This window comes from Tauraco erythrolophus, chromosome 5, assembly GCF_009769465.1.
Source record: "Tauraco erythrolophus isolate bTauEry1 chromosome 5, bTauEry1.pri, whole genome shotgun sequence".
Lineage (NCBI taxonomy): Eukaryota > Metazoa > Chordata > Aves > Musophagiformes > Musophagidae > Tauraco > Tauraco erythrolophus.
The window spans coordinates 21,894,894-21,914,125 of NC_141469.1; the positions used below are offsets into that span (position 1 = coordinate 21,894,894).

The 19,232-nt window shown below is 43.3% G+C and overlaps 1 protein-coding gene across 6 annotated transcripts in view; it reads right to left on the bottom strand.

Moving 5' to 3' along the window:
• Window positions 1-19,232, bottom strand: part of EXOC6B (exocyst complex component 6B) — a 326,648-nt gene that overhangs the window by 179,293 nt on the left and 128,123 nt on the right. The gene's annotated exons all lie outside the window — the stretch shown is intronic.

Sequence of the window (19,232 nt, forward strand, 5' to 3'; positions counted from 1 at the left end):
ACCCACCAATGAACTGACAGTATTTACTTTTTAGAAGAATCTAATTAGCTCTTTCCTGATGAGACAGTAGATAAGGCACAGAAAAAAAAAAAAAAAAGAGAGGTTTTATTATTTAAAAGGGCTTGATGTATCGCTGTGGTTAACTTCGGTGGTTTTGATTAGTTACTGCACATTTGCTGCTGCTGCGATTGTTTTATAGACCCCTCTAATGGGCTGAGGCACAGAACTTTAAAATACCGTTTCCCAATATCCCTAGGAATGGGATACATATTCCTTAAACAATATTACAGACAAAAAAAAAAAAAAGCAGACTGGCTACAGGGAAGAAAAAAAGGAAAGTTAATAAAAAATGACAGTAGGTCTGGCTTCCCGCCAAAGACCCATTCGAAAGTTATAAAATCCCCCTCCGATCAGATAAAAGCGCGGATTATTATTGCAAGGTGTAAACTCAGCACACTGACACGGCTTCTGGTTTGAGTTTTCACAAAAAGCCCGTCGCTTGTCAAGATGATAAGAGTTTTTGCTTATCTACTTTCTCGGTGTTAACTGGTTATCAGGGAAAACAATTTGTCGGAGGTTTGTCTGACAAAGTTCACCATCAGCACAGGAAACAAGACTGTGATTCCCCGCCTCCCCCCCCCAGGACTTAGTCATTAAAAAAAAATAAGTTTAGAAATGCAGCACTCGACAAGTTTGCCCTCCCCAACACCCTGCACAGACTTTGCTTCAACCTCCCACTTCTCCATCCTTAACAATGACTATTCCACCTCAGCTCCCCCACTGCTAAAATCCTGTTCACAGTAGTGATATTCCCAAATATCACTTTTGCTCAAATATGAGGTTTTGGCATCGAGTTTGCAACGGGCAACACGCAATTCTTTGCGTCTGCTGTCACCCACTGATTTATCCTCGTTCCCGCACTCCTGCTCCTTTTCCTTCCCCTCAAGACAAGGTCAGCGTTATTTATGTCCTCCGGGTTCATGGTAAAGAGTGACTTGGTTAATTCAGCATTTTATCTAAAACCTACTAAACCTCGACTGCTCTTTGGGGAAGCTCCTGCAGTACAGTACTTGGAGAAAGGAATGATCAAGACTCTGCTTTCCGAGAAGCTGCAAAAAGAAGTTTATCACATTAGCATTGATAAGAACCCTTAGGCAACCCAGTCCTCCAGGTCAGCTGTACAATAAAAGACCAAGAGCCATCTTTTTTTACAAGTCCTTTACTGAGCAAAGTGTTGATTTACGCTTCTGTGCGACCCGGCCTCCAGAACGAGATATCCGCAGGCGGGCAGCAAAAGTAGCTCAGTTACGCGATTACAAAGTTTATTTATCACATTTACACGGCGCGGAGAAGTCGGAAATTCGATAAGCGGCCCAAAAGCAGGAGGAGGACAGCTGCTGTACAAGGTATTTCAAACACATTAAGGACCGTGGCCCTGAGAGCTCCGCAGCTCGGGTCTCTGTTTAATCAGTCCCGAGCGCTTCAGGAGCCGGGCTGCGATAAATCGTGTACCGCTCACTGTTAAGCCACTGGATGCACGTTGTTTGATTGACTTTTACCAACAATTCAAAATTCCTTTTGAAACGCTGCGTGCCTTCCTACGAAATCCCCCGCTAGGTGCGATATCGGAACCTGCGCTCTGATGTTGGGGTGGGTTTTTTTTAACGCTGCCTTCTCAGCATGGAAGAGGCAACTCTCTCCCTGTCGAGACTTAATTATGACTCAAAGCACAAGTGGAAACTCCCACACTCGGGTTTAACCTCTCGTTAGCCTAATTGCAACCAAACCCCGCCGTGTAAGAGAGGGAGCAGCAAGGTAATCGCAACCAAAACCAGTCACAGGTGAAAGGGTCCAAGTCTCACCCTCCCTGTCCCAGGATGACTCATGTGCACACAACCATGCAGGACCAAGCCTCAGCTTGGGCACCAGGGATTCACAATTATTTTCTACGTGAGGGTTTGTTTCAACATGCTCTCTGACAATCGGGGCATGACAGAGGCAATAGGGTTGGGTTTTCTTCTCGTTGAAACTACCAAAAACGAAAAATCCAGGCAAAAGTCTTTCCAGAGACCGACATCAAAAGAAAAGGGGATGTAGTGGAGAAGGGAAGGAGGGAAGAAGTAAAGGGGCAGTCTCAGGCTCTGACTTAAGGACACACCATGTCCCACGCTTGCTTGGGCTCGGTGCTTCCATTAAAGTTAACCACAGCGAAGCACTGGAGCTTGCAGCAAGCAGCCAAGGCAACGTCCTCCTCCATCTGAGAGCACTCCGCTCAAAGAGGTCTCCAAGCCCCCAGCACCACCACCCCCAACGTGGGAATTTTCCCAGCTCAATAACCGAAGCCTGCAGGCAGCTCCAGCAGGTGACGGCATGCCAACCGTCACCTCTCTGTAAATCGACTTGGGCAACTCTCTAGTTGTTGTCCTACACCTCCAACCTTGCCCAAGGAAGTTGCAACTATCACACCTATGGCAATTTAGAGTTAAAGAAAAAATAAATTGTGGATTAGATCTCACGAAAGGTTGAAGGTGTGTTGGACTGTGAAGCTTTTCAGGATTTGATCTGTGAGTAATTCTGGAAAAACAATTAGAGTGTGCTTACTGCTGCTGCTTCAGCTTGGAGATATCACTGCCCAAGGTCTGACAGGCTACAGGGCCCTCACGCATTCTCATAAACCACAGTAAGGCAAATTAAAAGGTTCGCACAAGCCATTTCCAACATTTCTCAATGATTTTACTCTCATTTTTCCTTCCCACTGTGCCCAGGGGGTACAGGCCATTTAAAGCTCCCGGCACCCTAAGGAACACACTGCCTAATATCCCCGTTTTACATGTCAAGAATTGCACCAGAGGAAGGGTTGAGGTATTGCTCAGCCAGGAGAGCAAACAAGGATCATAGCTCAAGGGCGCTTGAGTCTCTGCTCCACACTTACTTCCCTTTGACCACATTGACCCTCAACAAGTTAAACGGTGAAAAGAGCGTTAACCCTCGCAGCCTGGTCTCAGATTAAACCCTTATATTCCGTTCTCTGTGGGAGTTCCCAAACTGCTGTTTCACACACCCTCTCTCTGGGCCTTGTCAAGCATTCTGGAGATAAGTTTCCTTTCCAGATTCTGCTTTTGTTTCCATTTATCGGTCTGGTTTGGGTTTTTGCAAGATTCTGAGGAAACAGCAACGTTCAAAGCACCTATCTTAGATGGTCCCGATTATCCCGGCACATACAGAGACTCATCTAAATACAAGGATAAAGCCCTGAGTGGAGAGTCCTGGACAAAACAATTATTTGGCTTTTCCGCATGGCAGCTTGTAAGTCTCTGAAATCAGATCTGGGAAGGTCTGCAGAGCCAATACGCCTAGGATTTAACTCACAGTACAGATAGGCAGTAAGAAACTATCCTTGACCATACCCACGATAATGTGAGATTACAGGTTCCACAGCCGGTCCTCAACTGCATCAAAGCAGTGGGCAGCCTTCCACCAATTCAAGCAAAGGCACAGATCTTCTCTTCCAACTTTCTTCAGTGAGACGGAATCTGTAATAATACACTCTTGGCAACGGCTCAAAGTAATGTCATCCAAGACATCAGCACCAATGACTCATCTGTTCTGAAAGGTACCCAAAGGCACTTTCACAGAGTCACAGGGCACCGAACTCTGTGACCTGACAATGGAGCAGATCACACCAAGATAAGATCTGGGTTAGCCGGGCCAGGAGTGTCAAGGACAGCAAAGGACCACAATGGACATTCTAAGGGGACACGTTCCATCAATGGAGACCTAACAAACCGTTTGATGACTGCATGCTAGAGACCAGCTCCATAACACTGATGATGCCTGGGAAGAATCTGCTAGATTAGAAAATGTCTTGAGAGCCTTACTGTTCTGTTCTCTATGACAGAGAAATGTCTTTCCAGCAGTAGGCTGAAGGACTGCTGTTCACTTCAGAGCACTAGGAGTTGCAAGGACAACTTCTGAGCTATGTACCAAAGAGTTAAGCAGCAAGACACGACAAGGACCGCAGCAGTTAAAAACTGAATCCTGAAATCTAAAGAAACCCCTACTATCTAGCTCGTATCTCTTGGGGAACACAGACAGCAGCAGTACCTCCACCTTCAGAAGATTTTTTTTTTTTAATATATTTAAAAAAAATAAATTAAAAAAAAAAAAGATAAATCCTTCTTGGAACAAAGAATATTTCATTCTGTTTAGGAATAACCCCTATGGTTTTTTTGATGAGAAACCCACAAAGCAGATGCCAAAAGGGCTGAGCCACAAAGACTAGCTTTTCTTGTTGAGAACTAGACGGCTTTTTCAAGAATAATCATCTTCTCCATGATCCAGGAGCTTTAGGGTACTAGTAGAAGAAAGCAGAATATTATTTTGCTATTTCTGGTTTTAATTAATCAGCAAATTAAATAGCCACTGTTTCTCCAAGCATGTTGACTATAAGGGGTATTTAATCCCCATACGAAAAGTTTCACTGAAAATTACTTTACACAAGAACTTAAATTTCATTTGGCTTCCTTCATTTCACACAGATTCCTCTGACACTGTGGAATATTCTGTTGATAAACAGGTTTTTTTCTAAGCAGTTGTTCACCAAGGATAAGACTGCTGGGCACGAAGCTTGGGGATTTAGAGAAGAGATTACAGGAGAGAAGAATGGAATTACACATTCATTGCACAGTATTACTCTCTAAAACCCATTCTCCAAACTCAAACTATTTTGTATAGTCTTCTTTTTTTTAAAAAACAAAAATGAATTTAGTCAACATCTTACATAATTCCTCTCTGCCACAGTATGTTCCCAGGATTTTTCTCCCCACATCGATATGCAATATTTCGCTTGTATCACAATTTTTACAATCAAACTAGAAAGACTATAAATACACATAGATAAAACTTATCTCATCTTACTTCTGTAAGTTGACATAACATTCATCCTTTAAAGCACCAGAAGTTATTGCAGAACTAAAACTATGCATTTTAAAAAAATCCACATGGAGAGTCTCTAAACTTTCAGAATTCACAACCAGAAAAATGAGGCAAGTCCCTAAATCTGTTATTTACTGGACATCATCTGCCCTCTAAAGGCTAATGAGGAAACTGCAGAGAAGCTTTCAGTCAGAAATAAAGATCTTAAAGTGTTACACATCCATGTATTTTCTTTTTTTTTTTAATCTCCCTGCCCTCTCCCCCACAACCTACCTACTGTTCAACTGCTCAAGAGGATCCCAGGGTCAACTTGACCAACGCCTACTTGAGCTCGACCCACACAACGACAGTCCTGGCCTCATTAAACTTAAAGAAAACTCTGCTGTTGCCCTAACGGAGCCAGGATCTCACCCCTCTTCAGCGCTGAGAGAGATGAGTATTGGGCATAAATAAGATTTAATCAGACACCAGGCTGAATCTCATCTATTCTATGGTTCAATATAATTTTGCAAGTCACTGGCCAGAATAACTGCACTGATGTTGCATCATGACCCTGCCAGTTTTTTCACAATATACATAATGTTTGGCCCAACCATTCAAAAAAATCCTGCAAACGAGTCTTTGACCTCAACGCCGCTGATGTTTCCATCTTAAACAAGACGTCAGCCGCAGCTGGCCGACGGGAGGCTGTCAGAGCTGGCTTGCTGCTCCTCGTTTCCTAAGAGACAACATACGCAGCCATTCCAATCCCCAGAGCCATCTGACGGGCCTCAGTAACATCCCTTGTGGCACAATGGTTTTTTGGTTATTTAAAGCTTGTCCCTCTCCAAACGTGCTCGTTCCCCACGTCCCAACGAAACAGCAAGAGACGGAAAAGGTCAGCACTGCCACTCGCCAGATCCGAACATGCAGCTTTTGTTCCCATGACGTATGATTTCATAAACTCTGCTTACAAATGCAGAAAGCATGATCTCATATAAAACATTTACGCAAATTAAATGCATATTTCGTAAAATAAATGTTTTCATATCGCACGCTGTGCCTTTACATTGCAATTACTCACTGCCAGTACAACACGGAGCAAACGAGGAGCCGCGGTAGGATCGCAGCTGCCCACAAGCGATCGCTTGAATCTTGACACAGAAATTTGCCGTAACAAAACACATTGTTAGCTTGGAAACTCGTAATCTCACTCAGTGTGCAATCATTATAACACAGCCATATCGCTTTTGTAAGGCCAGGAATGGGGTTTTGGATCTGGCTATCTTCAAAGCTGCGTGCTTAGTTCTCCTTCTGAATTCCCTACGCAAGGATCCTAAGTGGGAGCCAGAGTTAGTTTTCACATCCTAAACTGACATTAAGGGCATTCACAAGCGCTACGTACTGTCCACACAGGTTCCCTTCATTCAGGCACCTTAATAAGGACTAGAATAACCCACTATTCTGGATTGAAATTTTTGGCCAAAGAAGACACGATGTATGACATTAGCCCATCTTGCCTGTAGACACAGGGCTGGAAAAGGATTTTCTGTTGAATTTCAGCTGAATTCACAGAAGTCATCATTGAGGCTTATAAATCAGCTGCACTCTTTGGTGATAAACTTCCTTCAGAGCAACATGTGGTATACAAGAGAAGAGCCCAATCGGGAGGCATTTTTTCAAAGTTCTCATTCTGCTTCTCCCTCCTCAAATATATTTTTCAAGAATATTCAAGAACAAAAAGAAAACGCCCAGTTTCCAGGCTTCATTTTTTACCCTCATAAAGCACTTTACGATTGTTTAGACTTAAAGACTGAAATTTCAAACCATTTCACCAATGCCACACTTCCAACAGCATGGAAGTAATCGCCAAAAAATGACAATGAGAAAAAAGAAGAGAGGGAGGGAAGCACATATTTAAATTATCTGGAATAGGAAACTACCATGTCTACACAAACAAGCTTTAATCCCTCAAGTACCAAATAACTCCCATAAGCTTCCACGAAGTTCTTCTGCACTTTAATCGCTCTTTGACCATTACAGTCAACTAATCCATTTAATTTAATCACACTTCGCTAACAATCTGTTTTCAAAGAAAATTGAGGCAAAGGATATCTAATGTAACACACACTGCCAGTAATAACTCAGCATTCAGGTAGAGGTTACATCCAAAGACACCAATGGGTCTCCCAGCAGGAACACGCTGTCACTATTTTATGGACATGGCAAAGAAATCCTTGTGCAAAGAAGAAAAAAAATCACAAAATCACAGAATTATTTGGGTTGGAAGGGACCTTCAAGATCATCCAGTTCCAACTCCCCTGCCATGGGCAGGGACAACTTCCACTACACCAGGTTGCTCAAAGCCCCATCCAACCTGGCCTTGAACACTTCCAGGGATGGGGCAGCCACAACTTCTCCGAGCAACCTGGTCCAGTGCTTCATCACTCTCAGAGAGAAGAATTTCTTCCTTAGATCCAATCAAAATCTCCCCTCTTGCAGTTTTTAAAGCCATTGTCCTTTGTCCCATCACTACACACCCTTGTCCAAAGCCCCTCTCCAACATTCTTGTAGCCCCTTTAGGTACTGGAAGGCTGCTAGAAGGTCCCCCTGGAGCCTTCTCTTCTCCAGGCTGAACAGCCCCAACTCTCTCAGCCTGTCTCCTTAGCAGAGGTGCTCCAGCCCTCGGATCATCTTCGTGGCCTCCTCTGGACCTGCTCCAGCAGCTCCATGTCCTTCTGATGTTGGGGTCCCCAGAGCTGAACGCAGCACTGCAGGTTCTCATGAGAGCAGAGGGGCAGAATCACCTCCCCTTCTTTTTTATATAAAACGAAACAAAAAAATCAAAGTGACAAAACGCCCATTGACAGGCACAGGATTTGCAGGATGCAAATGCTGAAGAGTTTTTCCAGGATGTCAAGGATTAGCAGAGCAAGAGCCAGCACTACTACCTACCAGCTCACCAGCCCTTCTGGCCACCAGGCACGGCATCCTGCCCACACTGCCAGGCCCTGCTTGCCTACCTTGAAAACTCACAGACTTCAAAATTACAATCACAGTTTTAAAAGACCAAAATAAACAGCACCTTGTATGAAAAAAGGGCAATTAGAAAGTTAGCATTCCTCCAACTTCTCGTTAGTAAAAGTTTTATAACCCTCCAACATGTGGCACTCCGGCATAAAACCCAGCAGAAGGAAAAATGCCCTTGTCTACCTTCCATAAATATAGCAACGTTTCAGCGTTGGCAAAGATGGCCTGGTTCCTATTACTAGCTTTTTTCCATTTTAAATTTACTAGTTAATTTTATAGAAACAAATAAAGGGACCTGCATATTATAAATCTATTAAGGATAAAAAACATAACTCTGAAACAAAACACAAGAAAAATCTCACACCTTCCCTCCAGCCCTTTCCAATTTTAATTTATATACCTTTTAAAAGGAAAAAGTGCCTCTCAATTGAGCTGGGAGGTCTTCCCTTAGTCCCCAGTAACTGGCACACGTGTGGCATGGCTGTTCATACCTCAGCAACATGCAGCTTAATTGACCCATTGCTCTTTTGCAGGTAACTAACTCCACCTGCTATCGATAAAAAGGGCAGGGGAGGATTTTTTTTTTTTTTTTGAGTATATTTTCATCTAGTCCCAGTACGAGGTTGGTAAGGGAAGCTGAAGAACAAAATTCAATAGGGTTTCAACTGTTATGCCTCCATCTGGAGTTAATGGGGTTGCACCTGCTTTTCATAAGGTGTGAAGGTGACCCCCCAAAGTGCTCAAGCTAACAGTAGGGAGGTATCTCCATGAGGGATAAGGTTAGGAAACAAAACATCACTTTGTATCACAAGGAACACATTAGATTAAGAAAAAAGTCATTAGAAGTCAACACAACCAACCATTATTGGTTTCCTCCAGTATCAATGAAATTTTCTGCTAGCAAATACCCAACCGAGTTTGCCCACCAGCAGCTGCAAGAGGGCACTGTCCAGACAACACGCAACAGAGCAGGCGGTGAAGCAGGTTCAGCTGCTCTTCAGCTCATGGCTGACTTGGCCATTGCTCTCCTTTGGGGACTTCACGGCCTCTGACGTTCCTGGGAAGCATTCCTCACCACAGGACCAATCTGGTCTGCACATGGGACTGAGTAACTCCATGGGACAGATTGGGCTGGTAGAGGATGACAACGTGGCCATCGGGATATTTATAGGAACATCTTCAACGACAACAGCTTGCACAGGGCATAAGCGTGTCATCAATTCCAGCACTGGGGCATGGACCAAATGGGGGAAAAAAAAAAGTGGGGGGAGGAAGCACTGCCAGCACATGTTTCTCTTTCAAAACACTCCCTGGATCACGAGGTTTCAGTGTGGCACTATTGTCTAAGCCTACAACTGATTTCCAGCTCCACAGACTTGCCTTTTCTTGTGACTTTTCTTTGCTGATTCAGCACTTACATGTATTTTTGAAAGACAACATAGGTATATGCACTCATGTGCTAATATCTGAGCTACAACCACATCTTCCAAAAGCAGTAACCAACCACTAAGGTCCTGGTTAGAGCTCTGGGCAAAGGAAAGCAAAGAACTTGACCTCAACTGAATTTCTACGTCATGTCTAGTCTTCTAAATTTCATTTCTTATTAGAAAAAAAGAGGAGACTATTTTTCTTAGCTCCTGCATATTGTTACAGAGATATTTGTTCCCTTAAAACAGGGCAGCCTGTCACATTCATCCCAGGACTACAAAACTGGATTATTTTTTTAAATGCAATCAGGGGACAGCTGAGCAAGAAAAATGATGAGAGACAGAACTCCAGGCAACTACCCAAAAAAAAAACCCAGAAAGAAACCTTTTTGCCTTGTTATGTCTTCCTCACCCATGTGCAGCAGTGCTGGACATGAGCGTGTTGCCCAGAGCTCCCAGGAGTGGATGCAAAGAAGAATCACACCTAAAAAGGACCTTTATTTCTCCTCTACCACCAAGACCAGTAGAGCCCACGTCAAAACAGCCCCAATGGTTTGCTGCTGCAAACAATCAGAAAATCTTCAAGGACCTGGAACCTCCTCATCCTCTAAATAAATTCCAAAGTGCCCTTTTTTTTTTCCCTTTCCAAGTAAATTGGAAAAGAGAGATCCTCCCAACTCCCAAACTGTTAATAATGTGGTACTTAAAACGCTTTGGAGATACTTCAATAAAGAAATATTAAATAGAATTTCATCCTAAAGCCTTGCAGATCATTCAGGGGCCAGATCCACGACTGAGATCAAGTCTCATTCTCTGGCCAAATAACTTCTCATCTAAGGTGACGGACATCTGGGTGCTTCAGAAGTACGTTGGAAATCTCAACAGCTTTGCCAATCTTGCACTACAGAGTTAATTCATCCCTCCTTCCCTACGAATTTAAACTACTTTGAGGGATAAATTGTAGATTCTCTGCAGTCACAGAAGAACATTAAAAGTAGAGGAAAAAGTGGCAGTCCTTTGGTGCACCACTACCAATCACCAAGCTTAAGAGCTAACACGGTGTGATTTTCAGCTCCTGAAGTAGCCTCACAAGTCTGACACGGATGAAAAAAGCCCATCCGAGCACAGTTGCAATGCGAGATGCTGGAAAAGAGAAAAAATATGCTCCTAATTTCTCACTTAGTACAAGCACACTCCAAAGATTTGCGTTGAGTTTGTAGAACTACTGCAATTAGTTAGAAATGATTAAGTGAAAGACTCAGACTCTGTCCAAGTCACAGAGGATACAGACACTGACTTCAGGCACTGCTCTGCTAACCGAAGTACTCCTCAACCCAAAGTTAACTTACCATGCAGCTAGTAAAACGTCTGATTCTTTTCCTTTTTCCAGCAATGTTTTAAAAAACACATTATAAAAGTCAGCATCACGCTACAGAAACACGCCCAGAAAGACTGGGGTGATTTCTTTGCCGATTCTTTTTTCCTTAAGTTGAAACACACACCCTGAGTAGCCTTTTGCATACGCTTATTTAAGAAGAAAGCACGTTATATACGAAATATGAACTTTCCGAGTTCACCTTGGAAACCAGGCTCGAGTTCTCATCTTGCCTCCAAGAAAGAAAGAGCAAGGAATGGTAACGAGATGGTCCATTTAAAAGTTGGTTGAGTGGAGAAAGATGAAGGAAAGAGTAACGTATCATTCTGTAGACTTCAAGCACTTCATGATGTTTCAGGGCTCAAAACCCTAATGTCTTATTTACAGGAACCATACTGGAAACAAGCACGTTAGATCTACCAGAGGTCAGAGACCAGTTCTGACCCTGTAACATCCTTGGGGCTTCTAAGGGTGACTTCAAGGTCTCTGGACCCTCCTTTCTCATCTTCTACACCACCTCCTAGCAGATCTCCTAGCAAAACATGCTCCCTTGGGTGCTGGGGAACCGTGGCAAATTATACTTTTCAAAAGGCTTCGCATCCCTGGAGATGCTTCTTATCCCATCTCAAATCCACACCAGGAACCTGCACAACAGCTACCTCAATTCTAAGATGCTTTCATCGGAACGGAAAGTTACTCAAGTTAAGGACCTGAAAGACTGCTACTGAGAACCTTGGATTACTTTCAGACATTTTTCTTGACATTGGCTTGATGATTTACTGAACCATAAGGCTGCACTACTAAAATAAAAGCACAGCGTTGCATTACAGAAAAAAAAAAAAAAAGAGTTGGCACGAAAGGAGGTAGCTATGAATTTACTACAGCATTCACTCCAGCAACGGAAAGGGAAGCAGGGATTTACTTTCCCATCAGGGCAAAGGACTGATGCAAACCAGTAAATCGTTAGTGCCGAAGAGTGACAGACTTGTCTCCTGGACAAATAGATTAGCATTTTTTTATTACAACTAAAAAGCTCCTGAACCCTCAGATGAGGAATTCTTAGTCTTTCACAATTTAGGATGAAACTTCATAATGAAATAAGGAAAAACGAGAAAAAAAAAATCCAACATCAGCCTTGACTTCTAAGAAGCCAAGACTTTTCTAGGCCATTACCCGCGTCGAGAAGAATGCAAAATGTGAACATTTCTTCAGCTGGTGGAGACGAGAGGGAGGAAGAGAAGAAACAAGTCTGCTGGCTCCTCTAACTGGATGACACTTTTTTTCTATGGCTAAAAATGTGCTAGCTGATACTCAACAGCAGAGGATTTTCCCCCACTCCCTGGTATTATCTTTAGGCATGAGACAATAAAATCCTCTCATCTTTCCATTTTTACCATTTTCATGAATACCTTTTGCTTGGTTGCAGGAACCCACCCACCAGTCTATTCCCTAGAGAGAGATCTATGACAGAAAAAGAAAAGCTTTCTCAAAACCTTAACAAAGAAACCTTTACCTAAAACATCTCAAAGAAAGCTTTTCTTCCCAATGGTTATTTTTAACATCTAAGGCAGTCACCCAAACTTTCTTCAGAAAAGGATTTCACATATTGGTTTTCACAGAGAGCTACCCTTTGTAAGGAGAGGTTTGCAGCTCCCCCTTGTTGTAGGAGGATCCTCGTGGCTGGGCCATGCCTTATTTTGTTGAGGCAAGAGGAGAAACACGCTGTGTGTAGGATGACTGGCCAACATCCTACATACGGACACCACCTCCTACAGCTCAGTAACCTAAAAAATAATACAAGCCAATTCATTTTCAACTGGAAAAGGCAAATAATTAAAAAGACGAAGATGCCAAGGAAGACCACAATGACGATTCCAAAGAAGACGACGACGATTCCAAAGAAGATTCCAGAGAAGAAGAAGATACCAAAGAAGAAGAAAGTCAAAGTTTTGATTGGACCAGATAAAGCTTTTAAAACTCTAGCACAATTTCTGTTTTGCACACACAAGTTCAAACACTAATGGCCAGATGCATCAATAAAATCAACAAAGGTAACTCAACACACACAAAAAAAAACAACCATGCGACACAGCACCAGCCCACCTAGCAGGTGACCCAATCACTCACCCACACTGCTGCATACCCCTGCCCTATGCTGTTAGAGGACTGAAAACACAACTGGAAGATTAAATAATTGGGATGTGCATGTCACCCAGTCCCAACTTCACGTCCTTCAGTAGTGTCAGCCTTGGCTGTGAGATGATCAGTTACGCAAAAACGCTACTCCTGGTTCTCAGGGAGGGGAAAAACCACCATCAAATACAACAGGGGATTAAACTTTTGCAATGAACTGGACAGATAGAAGGGACTGTGGAAGGACATTGTCGCCTCACCGATCCCAAGGGATATGGAAGGCTGATGCTAAGCCTTCTTCCAAAGCAGCCATGAGGACTTGCCAGACACCAGGTAGGATTTCCGGCCCTCGGTTGCAGCTCCTGCGCTGCCGGGCCTGGAGTCAGCAATCACCTCCTGCCAACCGCGAGCTGCAGTAATTGTTTTAAATGGTTTTTTAAACAACCTTGAGAGATGCTGCAACGCAACGTGCGAAAAGGAAGTTGGCTGCTCTCCTAATTGGGGGAGAAAATTTCTATTTCAGCGTGCTAAATGTGAAACAGAAGGAAAATGAGAGCCCTTGAGCTTATAAGGTGCTACTGTGGGAAGTTATCAATAAGCCCTCCTCGAGGGTAACGGCAACAGCCCAATTTAAAGCATGTTTAGCTGACCAGGGCTATCGCCTGGTCTAAGGCAGAGAACTGCGCTGCTTTGAAAGAGAGAGATGGAGAACAAATGGGAATTTTAAGTGGTGCTAAGTGAACCCCACATCACACATCAACAGGCTGGGTCTAGGAAGACAGACCACCAGCATAAGTGCTGCTTCCTTCAAGGAAAGAAAAGACAAGGGTCTTCATCAGGAGGGACAGACAAGCCAAGCTGAGGAAGTGCTGCAAAGTCTGTGAATGCAACACGGAAATTTAGTACTGAAAGCTGAAAAAAATTGGGAAAGACCTAGGCAGAGCTGAGTAAAGAAGTGGCTCAACAGGTGGGTGAATGCCAGAAGAAAGAAGGCGATGGGGACTCACCAATATCCCCTACGCAACAGCAGTCTCCTTCAAAAGGAATGGCCAGACACCATCCATTTATCCCAGGACTTCAGGAGTCCCAGCACAAAGATGGTCAACTTAATGTCCAAGCAGATACTGGAATATCATGCTCTGGAGAAGATGGCTTTGTGAATATTTGGAAAAACTACTTATTTATGAGGATACAATGGTCAACATGGCCTGATCCTCTTTACAGGGAAATTTCAGTACTGATTTGTGCCTTAACTGCAGACAAACAGGGATACAAGTTTGATGGGATATTAGGACTCTACAGGGCTGCATCCTCTGATGAAGACAAGCTGTGAGAGACTTTGGTAAACAAATTCTATGTATTAAGAACAGATCTTGAAGCAGGAGAAGGAACACAGTGGGGGCATTATATCTGGTCCATGACTAAAACCATTCCCATGCCCCAAGTCAACCCTTCACGGGATGATCGACGAAGCAATTCCCCACAATTTGCTTCTGCCATAAAGCAAGCCTATTTTTCCCACAATCCTGAAGCCACCATATCTGGGACCAATATGCTTTCTCGGTAGCAATATAAAAATCTTTTCGTCCCTCCCTCCCTCCAGAAAAGGTGGCAACTGCCATTCAAAATGGCCAATCCTACCAAACAAAGGATCCTAGTACCCACGTCTTAAGATCAAGTTCCCAGTTCTACCACAAAGCCACAGAAAACAAGTGACTACAGATGCTACACCCCAGATATAGACAAGCTGTAGCTCACGTACCAGCTTTGTAGGCCTTCTGGAAAGAGTTACCAAAGATAAAACAATCTTTCCATCTCCTGATTTAAAAGGGAATTCTGGGCTGTGTCTGTCTTGAAAGCCAATATAAATTTGCATTTATCCCTGGAGGCTCTTAGTACCAAAGGGTTTCCATTGGGCTTTAACAATGCTATTGCCCTTTTTCATTAAAAAATGACAAATGACAAATTCTAGTTCTCTTGATGGATGCTTATCCTCTACAGAAGTCAACAGCACAAATGTGAAATGGATACTGAGTATCACAAGATCTTAACAAAATTGTTTAGTCTCCTCAGCAAAACATGATTAAGAATTCAGCAACAAGTAATGAAGGTGTGTTGAAAGAGAGAGCAATCTCAGCATAAAAACCATCTCAGGTTCCTCCCAAGCCTTTTTAGAAAAATGGATCTCTGCGCTTCTGTAGGGCTTTCGGCAGAGATTTGATTCCCAGTTTTGTCAAGATTGCCCACTGTAAAGGCTTCGGAGGAAAAACAATAAAAGGAAAGGAAAAGAAGTTAAGGCAGTTCAGAGTCCGAGAAGTCACCGAGCTATTACTCATGCAAACTTCAGAAAACCATTCATCTTCTAAACAGACCCACCAAGAAAGGCATTTCAGTGGCTCTGACACAACAGCCATCCTTGTGGGAGGTCTAGCAAAAATTCTCAGTGCCTGGGACGTACAAAGCCAGGAGGAAGATAACGCTGCTTAGCAAGATCACGCAAGAAAATCATCTTTTTAACAGGGAGGACGAGGGCAAAATTCCTTCCACCCATTTATAAAGCCAGAGGCAGCTTAGCCCAGCTAAAGCAATGGGTACTGGTGGCACTTCAATACTGAAGATCCTCCACCTAGCTCAGGAGGGAGGAAGATTCCAGGAAGACCACAGAAATTCCTGCAGACCTACTGGCCATCAGCAAGACAGGGTGTTAAGAGGTATAGGAAGTAACGCATAACGTATTTTGAACTGATCCAAGAGATTTCCTATTGCAAAGAGTGTTTGGTCCTCAGCAGAAAACCAAAGTTGATTACGCTGGACCCTCACCAATTCACAGGGCAATAAGTATTTGTCGATAATTACAGACACTTACCAAGTAGATTAAAGCCATCACTCTTAAGCAAAGAGACATAAACGCAAGTTGAAACATGTTGAATCCAGCTTTGCCGTTCATGCCCCTCAAGAAACATGAAAACGTGTTAACATCAAGTAGAAGTTCCACATTCTCATCTGAACTTGATAAGGTTGGAACCTCATCTGCGGTTTGGAACTAGATGATCTTTGAGGTCCCTTCCAACCCAAACCATTCTATGATTCTATGATCTGCAAGTATCACATCTACTGAGTGCTACAGCCAAATGTCCAAGTGGGCCCTGAAAAACAGATATTACAAATCACTTTCAAACGAATCCCACAACAGAAACGACCCTGGAACAGATGAAAAGCAAAGTCACTATGTGGATTTACCCGATCAGCACTCGTGGCTTGCATCGTTCACTAGAAGTGTAAAAGGCTTTGAGCAACACGGAAACGACTTCAGCAAATTCACCTTCCCTCTTCCCTTGCCTTCGGAGGTGAGAAGCAAGAGAGTGATTTTCTATGGCGAAGATGTCAGTGAAACTCCAACGCTGGGCACCAGCTCCACGAATTCCTTGGGCTTGGGCACGCTCCACTTTGCCGAGTCAAAACCCAGAAGCACAGCGAGTGCTTGCTTGGCTGCACAGGATGATTTGAACCACGTGAAACAGGCACGTGGCAGGTTTGTGCCCAGAAGCACGGCTGCTATCAGCCAGCAGCTTTGCAAAGGGTTTTGGTGTTCACAGATATGAAAAATTAACAAATCAAAAAGCACAGCTGCTATCTTTGACGGACCCCCAACAAGCATGTCCTCCTATTCAACCTCTACATCCCTCACACCTGACAAAAGCTGGACATGTAACCACTCAACCTATCCAACTCAGCAGCTACATCAGCTGAAACAGGTCTCCTGGCTCAGACCCTGAGCCAAGGAGACGCAGCAGTGACGGGTGGAGAAGGTTAAAGGACAACAAAGATGGGTAAACTCCAAATTTCTTCCCCTCATCCCATTTTTCTTTGCAGCAGGGAGAGGTTCCCCATCACCATGGCTTTCTCCCAGCACCTGGTTCTTTCTAGAAAGGAGTATTTTCACGGGACACTTGGCATTTTACAGAAGCAGTGCCAGAATGTGATGGTGGAGGGTGAGGCAGGGAAACTGTGTGGGAGAGCCAACACGCAACCTCCAGCCTGCAATAAAAAATTTTAACCTTAAATATTCTACAAAGACATCTTTACTTGTTTTGTATAAAGCAGATATGACAACTTTTGATGCAAAACGTGGGTCTGTTGTTCTTTCATAGTGTTTGGGGTTTTTTTTTATGACAGGAAATAAACCTTGGATCAAGTAACAAGAAAACAATAAAACTCTTAATAAGGTCTAAAAATGACAATACCAAAGACTGATGTGGAGACCATGCCATAGTGCCCAGGAACCAGGTATTTCTGTGCCTCACAGATCCTTTGCAGAGTTTTCAACATCTCTCTCTATATGTACATAGTTCTCCACATAAAACAAATGTATAAACACGCTGGAAGTGCCTTTGAGAAGAGCTGGTAACAAAAAAAAAAGAAGTTCCCACGATAAGCCAAATGGCAAAAATCATCGGACACTGCTCCAGAAGTATTCTTACATTCAACTGTACAGTAGGTTTTAATTATATTGCAATAAAGAGCTATATACATGGGCATTTTTTCTGATTTACTAGATGGCTTCTTTAAATTATAAGCCAAGCTGTGTTTTTAAGAAAAGGACTTTTCTAAAAAATAATTAAAAATAGAAACAGCACCACAGCAAACATTTGGAAAATTTTTCAGAGTCGATTGTTTATTGGGACTCCAACTGATTTTAATGAAAAATATGGTTATAATTTTAAAAAAACAGCACTTTTATGTTTTGCATAAGGAAAGTCCCTACAATGCAACCTCCGGGGCACTTTTTAAAGGGAAAAAAAATAAAATTAAAATCTCAAATGGTCGCAGGACTCTCTGGCCAAAAGTCCTCCTCAAAAACCAAAAGATGTGGGTTGCAAACTATTTCAAGTATCCACAACAAGTGAAACTGGATGTAGAAAAGTATGTTCTCAACATTTACTTCTGTTTATGGTGAAACTGGAACCAGATGACCCCTAACAACATATTGTGTGAACGGGTAATTAACCAGCTGCAGATGGAACTCAACTGCTGATCATTTACATTCGCAACGCTGATCATTTCCATCCAGCTCAAGGAAAAGGTCAGCTGGGGGGTAAATCTGGGACGGTCCCTCCCATCAGAGCCTCCAAACGCATCCCCAACGCTGCAGGCTTGATCCAGCCAAAGAGTTATCTGCAGTGCACAGCTCCAGGGAGAGATGCTGGCCTGGTGTAGGACATCTCATCGGTTCCCGGTGCAGGATATCTCACTTGGGCTGTGCCGGTGGAGGACAGGTTCAGGTCCTTCTCCCATGGGTGGCTGTTGCGTGTTGGCTCTCCCACACAGTTTCCCTGCCTCACCCTCCACCATCACAGCCCTCTCCTTCTTGCTCCACCACAAATGTTATCTCAGTTTGGCTTCATGTTGCTGTGAAGGTTACAGAAAAGATCTCTAAGTGACCCTAACTGGACTGGGACCAGCCTGCAGTTATGTTGCCTTGATCTTCCACAGTATCTTTGGCTTTAAGGTCCCTTCCAATCCAAATCATTCTATGATTCCATGATTCTCCAGTTCATTCATATGAAATTTCCACCTTCCCACTATAGACAGTGCCTCCTCCACCAGCTTTGCCGAGCAGACACGAGGCAACGCCATCTCCTCCTGTCTCACCTGGAAACTCATGCACGCTGCTCTGACGTGGACCACAGCACTTCCAACGCCAGTGAGAAGGCAGCATTTATCTTTTTAAATTACTCCCAAGCTAACGTGGCACTAACCTTTGGGATATAACACCCCACATGAAAAGTTCAGCTGGGGCTGAGGTTGTTCAGACATCAAAGGGCTGGAGATGATGCCCCTTTACTAAAGAAGCATCGTCTGCTGAATGCCAGTAAACCTCTAAATCAGCAACCCCTGTGCTAGTGCCCATTTGGAAAGAGTTTTTAACCAGCAGCCATGTTTTATCCCAGTTTTTTTAATAACTAAAATGCACGTCACCATGACTTGATCACACTTCCACATGCACCCAAAAACCATCCAAGTTAGGAATAAAATAGCACTACCAATAGTACACTTACACACGTATGTATACATACACACATACTTATACACGCGCTTTTAAAACGGGCCAGTTTCATCAAGGTGAAAACAATTACGAGCCAAATCAGTTGGGAAAAAGAACGTAATCAGAAAAATATGAAGACTAATTGAAAATTGTTTAAGAACATTTTAACTAGATGCTCCAAAAGCCACAATCCCACAACTGAAAAAGGCAGCCACGCTAGTTAAAAGGCAACCTCGCTCAGACGGAAGTTAAGGAGGCTATAAAAGAAGAAAAAGGGAACACGACAAATGGAATAAAGAGAAAAGCT